Genomic DNA, 10,240 nt, shown 5'->3' with positions numbered 1-10,240 from the left:
CCAAATTCCATCTTTTTACACTTACCAGAGTTAAATTCCATCTGCCATCTGTTGCTCCACTCGCACACCTTGCCTAGATCTCTTTGTAATTCTTCACAATCTTCAGTTCCCTTCACTCTTCTCATAAGTTTTGCATCATCAGCAAAAAGACTCATATAGCTGGATACATTCTCCACCATATCATTTATATACACCACAAACATTATTGGTGTCAACACTGACCTTGGGGGACCTCACTTAATACTGGGCTCCGCATTGATGTCTGGTCCCTAATTACTATTCGCACCTCTCTGTTTTTAAGGAAATCATCCATCCATTTCAGCTTTTTTTCCATTTATACCACCTGTCTTTTCCAGCTTCCACAGCAGTCTATTATGTGGCACTTTATCAAAAGCTTTTCTTAAATCTGGATAAATATAGTCTGTCCAACCATCTCTCTCCTGTATAATATCAATCACTCTTGAATAATAACATAATAAATTAGTGACACAAAATCTCCCTTTTCTAAAGCCAAATTGACAAGTTGTGAGAATGTCCTTATCTTCCAAAAACTTGGTCCATTTGTTCTTTATTATCCTTTCACATATTTTTTCAACCACACTCATCAGAAAAACTGGTCTATAATTTAGTGGGTCTTGTGTGTCTCCTTTAAATATGGTACGATGTTTGCCATTTTCCAATCCTGTGGAACTATTCCTTCATTAATAGAGGTACATATGATGGCATGTAATTTATCATTAAGCTGGTTACTGCATTCTTTTATTACCCATCCCGACACTCCATCCAGTCTTGTGGCCTTTCTCACATCTAACGTTTTGATGATTCATCAATTTCCTCTTTTGTTACTTGAAATTCCTCTATTTTTCTATTTTTTAGGTGTGCACAATATAAATTCCTTTTCCTTTGTAAAAACTTCCTTAAAGCTCTTATTCATTACTTTTGCCATCTCTTTCAGGTCTTCATAAACCACTCCATCTACCATTAGTTTTCCTATACTCACTTTGCTTTTCAGTTTACCATTCACATATTTATAGAAGAGTTTGGGCTCATGTTTATACCTGTCTATTATATCTTTTTCAAACTTTGAACATCTTTCAGGATCTTCACGTAATCATTCCTTGCTTGTTTGTAATTATTCCACAGGTTAATTCTTTTACTTTTCCTCCATTTTTTTTCCATGTATCCTCTTTTGTCCTTGCTGCTTTGCATCTTTTATTAAACCACTCTTTTTTTTACCAGCTATTACTGTCTGCTTTTTAGGCACAAACTTTTTTTTTCACCTCCTTTATATATTTTAAGAAATTCATCCCACTTCTCTTGGACCCCTGTAGCCTTATGGAATCTATCCCATCTCTCCTCTTGAAAAAACTTCCTCATGTTATCAAAGTCTGCCTTACAGTAGTTTAATCTCCCAGCATAATGTTCTTCATTCCTTTGATTCTCTATTTCTTCATTCATATTGAATTCTATGGTAGCGTGATCACTTTTGGCTAATGGTTACCCTATATGAACATTCGCAATTCCTTCTGGTTTCTTACTAAATAACAGACCTAATCTTGATGTTTCTCCATCTTTTCCAAATCTTGTATCTCCTTTTATCCATTGGGTTAATATATTATCCATTGCTTGCTGTAATAATTTATTTCCTCAAGAGGATTCTGTTCTCTCCATGTATCGCTATTCCCAACACACCTTACAGTTAAAATCTCCCATCATGATCAATTTATCACAACTTAGCACTTTCTGTGTCCAGTTCACTGTGTCTTTTATCATTATTTCATATTCTTCATTTGACCAGGCGTTGGTTTTTGGTGGTACGTACATCACTATGTATTGCCTTTTTTTGCCTCGTGTATTTTTCACTCCAATTTTTATTGCTTCAGCTAATCCGTTGCCATATTCTATTTCAACCACCTTTAAGCTTTTCTTAACTAGAAACATCACTCTTCCTTTTTTCTTATATGTTCTACATCTTTTCCATAAATTGTATTAATTTTGCCCAATGTTCTTTACCTCTAACTCATCATATAATTTTGTTTCTGTGAGGCCCATTATATCTGGACTTTTCTCATTTAAACAAACATTTAATTCCTTTAATCATGAGATGAGTCCATTAATGCTAATTAATTAATTAATTAATTAATCACAATTCATGTGATTCTCTTTTTTTTTTTTTCCAATGTAGGAGGGGCACAGGCCAAGGGCAACAAAAATCTAGTAAAAAAAAAAAAAAGCCCATTGAGATGGGGGTCCCTGAATAGGGTCCAAAGCAGTAATGAAAAACTGAAGGATAAATGTCTTCAAAACTTCCCTCTTGAAGGAATTCAAGACATAGAAAGGTGGAAATACAGAAGCAGGCAGGAAGTTGCAGAGTTTACCAGAGAAAGGGATGAATGACTGAGAATGTTGGTTAACTCTTGCATTAGAGAGGTGGACAGAATAGGGATGAGAGAAAGAAGAGTCTTGTGCAGTGAGGCTGTGGAAAGAGGGGAGGCAAGCAGTTAACAAAATCAGAAGAGCAGTTAGTATGAAGATAGTGGTAGATTACGGCAAGAGATGCAACATTGCAGCAATGAGAAAGAGGCTGAAGACAGTCAGTTAGAGGAGAGGAACTAATGAGACAAAAAGCTTTTGATTCCACTGTCTAAAAGACTGGTATGAGTGGAGCCATCCCCCCCCACCCCCCAGACATGAGAAGTATACTCCATACATGGAAGGATAAGGCCCTTGTACAGAGTTAGCAGTTTGGGAGGTGAGAAAAACTGGTGGACACATCTCAGAATGTCTTACTTCATAGAAGCTGTTTCAACTAGGGATGAGATGTGAAGTTTCCAGTTTAGATTATAAGAAAAGGAGGGATCAAAGATGTTCACTATAAAAGAGGAGGACAGTTGAGTGTCATTGAAGAAGAGGGGATAGTTGTCTGGAAGGTTGTGCTGAGCTGATAGATGGAGGAATTTATTTTTTGAGGCATTGAACAATACCAAGTTTGCTCTGCCCTAATCAGAAATCTTAGAGAGGTCAGAAGTCAGACGCTCTGTAGCTTCCCTGCATGAACTTTTTACCTCCTGAAGGGTTGGATGTCTATGAAAAGACGTGGAAAAGTGCAGGGTGGTATCAGCATAGGAGTGGAAAGGACAAGAAGTTTGGTTTAGAAGATCATTGATGAATAAAAGGAAGAGAGTGGGTGACAGGACAGAACCCTGAGGAACACCACTGTTAATAGATTTAGAAGAACGGTGACCGTCTACCACAGCAGCAATAGAACAGTCAGAAAGGAAACTTGAGACGAAGTTACAGAGAGAAGGATAAAAGCCACAGGAATGTAGTTTAGAAATCAAAGCTTTCTGCCAAACTCTATCAAAACCTTTTGATATATCCAAGGCAACAGCAAAAGTTTAATCAAAATCTCTAAAAGAGGACAACCAAGACTCAGTAAGGAAAGCCAGAAGATCACCAGTAGAGTGGTCTTGATAAAACCCATACATTGAAGGTTGTGAAGTGATAGATGTTTAAGAATCTTCCTGTTGAGGATTTATTAAAAAACTTTAGATGAACAGGAAATTAAAGCAATAGGATGATAGTTTGAGGGATTAGAACAGTCACCCTTTTTTAGGAACAGGCTGAATGTAGGCAAACTTCCAGCAAGAAGGAAAGGTAAATGTTGACAGACAGAGTTGAAAGAGTTTGACTAGGCAAGGTGCAAGAATGGAGGTGCGGTTTCACGGAACAATAGGAGGGATCCCATTAGGTCCAGAAGCCTTCCAGGGGTTTAGACCAGTGAGGGCATGGAAAACATCATTGTGAAGAGTTTTTAATAGGTCGCATGAAGTAGTCAGGGGGTGGAGGAGAGGGAAGAACAAGCCCTGAATCATCCAGGATAGAGTTTTTAGCAAAGGTCTGAACAAAGAGATAGGTGTGATAGCAGTGGTGCCATCTGAAATAAAGGAGGGAAAGAAGAAGCAAAGTTATAGTAGATGTTTTTGGCTAGGTGCCTGAAGTCACAAGGGGAGTTAGATCTTGAAAGATTTTGACACTTTCTATTAACGAAGGAGTTTTTGGCTAGTTGGAGAACAAACTTGGCATGGTTCCATGCAGAAATATAAAGTACAGGAGATTCTAGTGATGGAAGGCTCAAGTACCTCTTGTGGGCCACCTCGCTATCATGTATAACATGAGAACAGGCTGTATTAAACCAAGGTTTGGAAGGATTAGGTTGAGAAAAAGAGTGGGGAATGTACGCCTCCATGCCAGACACTATCACCTCTGTTATGCGCTCAGCACACAGAGACGGGTTTCTGACACGGAAGCAGTAGTCATTCCAAGGAAAATCAGCAAAATACCTCAGGTCCTGCCAACTAACAGAGGCATAACGCCATTGGCACCTCCGCTTTGGGGGATTCTGAGGAGGGATTGGAGTGATAGGAAAAAGATATGAAATGATTGGAGGAGCCCAATGGAGAAGAGAGAGTAACAACATAAGCAGAAGGATTAGAGGAAAATAAAATAAAAAGGTCAAGAATGTTGGGCACGTCTCCAAGACGGTCAGGAATATGAGTAGGGTGTTGCACCAGTTGCTCTAGGTCAAAGAGGATAGCAAAGTTGAAGTTTAGTTCACCAGGATGATCAGTGAAAGGAGATGTCATGTGTGCTTTTCTAAGTGAACATTAATTGTGCGGATTGAATATCAGTTGTTTATGAATTTGTTATTGTCTTTGTTCATGCATGATGATTGTGTTGATCAATGAATATGTCGAAGAGATATAAAGTGATACCAAGTAACTTTGAATGAATTGAAGATGAATGCCAGTTGAAAATTTTGATCTGTAAGAGATATAAATAATTAGTAGTTACCAATTAAAATATGAAAATGTTTGTGAGTTTTCCAATAGCCATTATATACCAAACCCATGCAGTATCTTGGACCAAGACAATGTGGTGTGTGCTGTGCTTGCTGGACTGTGTAATCCCATACACTATTGCTGGTTGTTGATGTGGTGTGCTTGTTGGCCTGTGTAATCCCAAATTCTATTGCTGGCTGACTGGCTGGTGTGTGGTTTACTTGTTGGCTTGTGTAATCCTATACACTGGTGCTGGGTGACTGACTGGTGTGTGGTGTGCTGTGTGATGTACTTGTTGGCTTGTGTAATCCTTTACACTGTTGGTGGGTGACTGGCTGGTGTGGTGTGCTGTGTGATATACTTGTTGACTTGTGTAATCTTATACACTGTTGCTGGGTGACTGGCTGGTGTGTGTGGTGTGCTGTATGATGTACTTGTTGGCCTATGAAATCCTATACACTGTTGCTGGCTGACTAGTGTGTGGTGTAGTGTTTGGAGATGTGTTTTTTTTTTTTTTTTATGTAGGAGGGACACTGGTGAAGGGCATCAAAAAAAAAAAAGGTCACTGCGATGCCAGTCCCCGAATAGGGTCCGAAGTCTTAGTAAAAAAATTGAAGGATAAGTGTCTTGAAACCTCCCTCTTGAAGGAATTTAAGTCATAGGAAGGTGAAAATACAGAAGCAGGCAGGGAGTTCCAGTCTACTAGAGAAAGAGATGAATGATTGAGAATAATGGTTAACTCTTGCATTAGAGAGGTGGACAGAATAGGGGTGAAAGAAAGAAGAAAGTCTTGTGCAGCGAGGCTGCGGGAGGAGGGGAGTCATGGAGTTAGCATGAACAAAAGAGGAGTTAGCATGAAAATAGTGGTAAAAGACAGCTAGAGATGCAACACTGCAGCTATGAGAGAGAGGCTGAAGAGTCACTTGAGGACAGGAGTTGATGAGATGAAAAGCTTTTGATTTCACCCTGTCTAAAAGAGCAGTACGAGTGGAGCCTTCCAGACATGTGAAGCATACTCCATACATGGATAGATAAGGCCCTTGTACAGTTAACAGCTAGGGAGGTGAGAAAAACTGGTGGAGACGTCTCAGTGTGGTGTGGTGGTGTGCAGTACAGTGTGGTGTGGTGATGTTGTGCAATGTGGTGTGGTGTAGTGTGGTATGGTGAGGTGTGGTGTGGTGCAGTGTGATGTGATGTGGTGTGATGTGGTGTGGTGTGGTGTAGTGTGTTGGTGAAGTGTAGTGTGTTGCAGTGTAGTGTGGTGTGGTACAGTGTGATTTGGTGTAGTGTGGTGGAGTGTGGTGTGGTGTGGTGCACTGTGATGTGGTATAGTGCAGTGTGGTGCAGTATGGTGTGGTGTTATACAGTGTTGTGTGGTGTAGTGTGGAGCAGTGTTGTGTGGTGTAGAGCATTGTGATGTGGTGTGGTGCAGTGTTGTGTGGTGTGGTGTAGTGCAGTGTGGTGCAGAGTGGTGTGCTGTTGTGTGGTGTTGTGTGATACTGTGTGGTGCAGAGTGATGTGGTGTTGTGGTGTGGTGTGGTGTGGTTCAGTGTGGTGTGGTGTGGTGCAGTGTGGTGTGGTGCATTATGGTGTGGTGTGGTTCAGTGTGGTGTGGTGCAGTGTGGTGTGGTGTGATGTGGTGCAGTGTGGTGTGGTGCAGTGTGGTGTGATGTGGTGTGGTGCAGTGTGGTGTGGTGCAGTGTGGCGTGTAGTTTGGTGTGGTGCAGTGTGGTGTGTAGTTTGGTATGGTGTGGTACAGTGTGGTGTGGTGTGGTGCAGTGTGGTGGTGTGATGTGGTGTGGTGGGTGCAGTGTGATGCAGTGAGGTGCAGTGTGGTGTGATGTGGTGTGGTGCAGTGTAGTGCAGTGTGGCGTGTTGTGGTGTGGTATGGTGTGGTGCAGCGTGGTGTGGTGTGGTGCACGTATGGTGTGGAGGGGTGTTGTGCATCGCGGTGTGGTGGGGTGTGATGCAGTGTGGTGTGATGTGATGTGATGTAGTGTAGTGTGGTGTGGTGCAGTGGGGTGTGGTGTGGTGTGTTGTGGTATGGTGCAGTGTGGTGTAGTGTGGTGTGGTGCAGTGTGGTTGTGGTGTACGTCTGGTGTGAAGAGGTGTGGTGCAGAGTGTTGCGGTGGATCATAGTAAAGTGGCGATTGTGATAGTGATGATGGTTGCTGATGGTGATAGAGGTAGTGGTTGTGGTTGTGGTGGTGGTGGCGGTAGTGGTAGTGCTGCTGTTGCTGCTGATGATGTTCTTTTTGGAGGTGGTGATTGTGATGCAGTAATGATGATGTGGTTGCGGGTAGGGGGAGAGCGAGGTCCTGACGGAGGGTGTCAAGATGGGAGCACTGAGCGGTGTCCGAGTCCAAGGTCATTTTTGTACTTTCAAACTTCCACTTACTACAGTTGTCACCATGAATGCCTGCCATGTATTTTTTGTCGCTATTTTCATTACAAGTAGTGTTGATCACTTAGGTCAACAAAAGATACTGTCAAAGTGGCTCTTCTGTTCTGATAAAGAGTGCACCCGTATGCAGGGACAGGCGGGTAGGCGGAGTCTGGTTAGTCACACACACACACACACACACACACACACACACACACAAGCTACGAGAGATGCGTTTCTCATGACTCAGTACCTAAGCACAAGGAGGAATAAGAAATGGAGAAAGAAGTCCTCCCCCTCTTCTTCCTCCTCCTTCTCTATTACCTTCCTCGGTTTTCTATTAATGAAGGGCCGCTAACATTTACTTATTGAATAAAAAACGAAAAATTTTAACGAAAAAGAGATATGTCATGTCCGGAAATCGCGCGCGCTTGTGTGTGTGTGAACAGAATTTCAGCGCAAATAAAAAAAATTCGCCTCCATCTCTGCAGTTTTGCCTGAGCTTCCTCCTCCTTCTCCTTCTCATTCTAATTCAGCTGTGCAAGGACCCAAAGGTTTAATTGTTGTTTTCAGGTTATGGTTATATCATATAACAACATATACATATAACTTATATGTATATCGCTGGCAACTTCCACCACATTCTCTCTCTCTCTCTCTCTCTCTCTCTCTCTCTCTCTCATTACATCTATTATTCTTACTTGTCTCTTCACTACATATTTAATGCTGTTTTCCACATTTATTATCTTTCTTATACCTTATAACACACACACACACACACACACACACACACAGATAGAGTTTTCCTGTTATGCACTCAAGCAGTAGGTTGAAAAACTTGATACAAGTTGCACGTCGTTTTCTAGTGTATTGGCGTGTGTGTGGTGTCACATGAGGGAAGCAGGTGTGCTGTAGGCTGACAACCGTTTTGGGTAAGTAGAGAGAGAGAGAGAGAGAGAGAGAGAGAGAGAGAGAGAGAGGATGTGTATGGGGTTAAGATATTATGACAGAGACAGACTAGTTGCGGACATGTGAATAGGAGATGATGTTCGTGGGCGTGCCGCGGTATGGCACGGGCATGGGCGAGATGATATGTGCGTAGGTAGAGAAAGTGGCAGGAGTGTGGCAATGGGCGTGGCTATGGCAGAGGCAGGGTATGGGCGGGAGCAAGGTCCTTCCCTCACCGACCCGTTAATCAAGGCCTGTGGTATCTCAAACACTCAAGCACCTCCCCCGCTGTATCCCGGTTCTACTACTACTACTGCTACTATTTATACTACCACCATCACCATCACTGCTACTGCTACTACTGCTGCTGCTGTTACTACTACTAATACTGTAACTATTACTACTACTACTACTACTACCACTGCTACTGCTACTGTTGCTGTTGCTGCTACTACTACTACTACCACTCCTACTACTACTATACTCTGTTCACGAACGTTAGAGACACAAGCCCCTCCCTCAGAGGAGCTTGGCGGGCCAAGGTGTCCCAAGGTGTGGCGGAGGGTTTGACATTGATTTTGTTGACTCAGACACCTGACTCTCCTAGACAGTGGTCTACCCTTCACGTGGTAATGCTAATCCCTCGAGTCTCTCACTCAGACTAAATGCTTCCCTGTCTCTTTCTGTTTTTTTTTTTTTTATTGAGACACCATGTTGGATTTGTTCAAACAAGATATTTTAGTTCTTTTATTAAGAATTCTAATAATCACTTTTTTTTTTTACCTTGAACAAGCCTTTATTCAGAAAAGATAACATATTTTTATTGTTCATTATATATATATTTTTCTATAACATCATCATGTAAACTTCTTACAAAACTGTCTTGATATTTTACGAGCCAGAATATCATGGGTCAGAAACATGAAAATTTAAGAGGAAGGGAAGTTTCTTTGGCTATTGATTGATCTCTTAATGTAGTCATTACTTTCCATTTTTATGGAGATTCTGTCTGTCTATGTAATGTTTATATTACGAAATAAAGCTTAATTGATTGATTGATTGATTGACTGACTGACTGACTGACTGACTGACTGACTGACTGACTGACTGACTGAATGACTGACTGACTGACTACTACTACTACTACTACTACTACTACTACTACTACTACTACTACTACTACTACTGCTGCTGCTGCTGCTGCTGCTGCTGCTGCTATATATATATATATATATATATATATATATATATATATATATATATATATATATATATATATATATATATATATATATATATATATATATATATATATATATATAAATATATATATATATATATATATGTATATATATATATATATATATATATATATATATATATATATATATATATATATATATATATATATATATATATATATATATATATATATATATATATATATATATATATATATATATATATATATATATATATATATATATATATATATATATATATATATATATATATATATATATATATATATATAAGGAGCTCTGTCTAAGGGCAACAAAATAACTGAAGACAAAAAAGGCGCACTTAAATATCAACTAAAAGAAAATAAATAGCGGAGGATAAGTGTCTTGAAACCTCCCTCTTAAAAGAGTTCAAATCATAGGAAGGAGGAAATACAAAAGATGGCAGGTAGTTCGAGAATTTAACAGAGACAGAAATGAATGACTGAGAGGACTGGTTAGAGAAGTGGACAGAAAACAGATAGAGAAAGTGGAAAGTCTTTTGCAGCTAGGCCACAAAAGGAGGGGAGGCATGCAGTTAGCAAGATCAGAAGAGCAGTTAGTGTGAAAATAGCGGTAGAAGTTTGCAAGAGATGCAACATTGCAGCGATGACAAAGAGGCAGTCAGCCAGAGGAGAGTTAATAAAACAAAAACTTTTGATTCCATCCTGTCCGGCAGAGCAGTGTGAGTGGAACCTCCATATGTGAAGCATACTCCATACATGGATGGATAATGCCCCTGTACAGATTTAGAAGTTGGGGGAGATGAGGGTTGAGAAATACTGGCA

At 40.4% G+C, this 10,240-nt stretch overlaps 1 protein-coding gene across 1 annotated transcript in view; it reads left to right on the top strand.

Moving 5' to 3' along the window:
• The first annotated feature begins 7,989 nt into the window (after positions 1-7,989).
• The window catches only part of LOC135095594 (serine/threonine-protein phosphatase 6 regulatory ankyrin repeat subunit A-like), a 126,448-nt gene continuing 124,197 nt past the window's right edge, over positions 7,990-10,240 (top strand). The window contains exon 1 of the mRNA XM_063996509.1: positions 7,990-8,156. The gene's annotated coding sequence lies outside the window, so the exon portion shown is untranslated. The remainder of the gene's footprint in view (positions 8,157-10,240) is intronic.

Source organism: Scylla paramamosain, chromosome 49 (assembly GCF_035594125.1).
Source record: "Scylla paramamosain isolate STU-SP2022 chromosome 49, ASM3559412v1, whole genome shotgun sequence".
NCBI classification, from domain to species: domain Eukaryota; kingdom Metazoa; phylum Arthropoda; class Malacostraca; order Decapoda; family Portunidae; genus Scylla; species Scylla paramamosain.
Note: the sequence above shows the minus strand (reverse complement) of the source record. Positions and strands in the feature narration are given on the sequence as shown.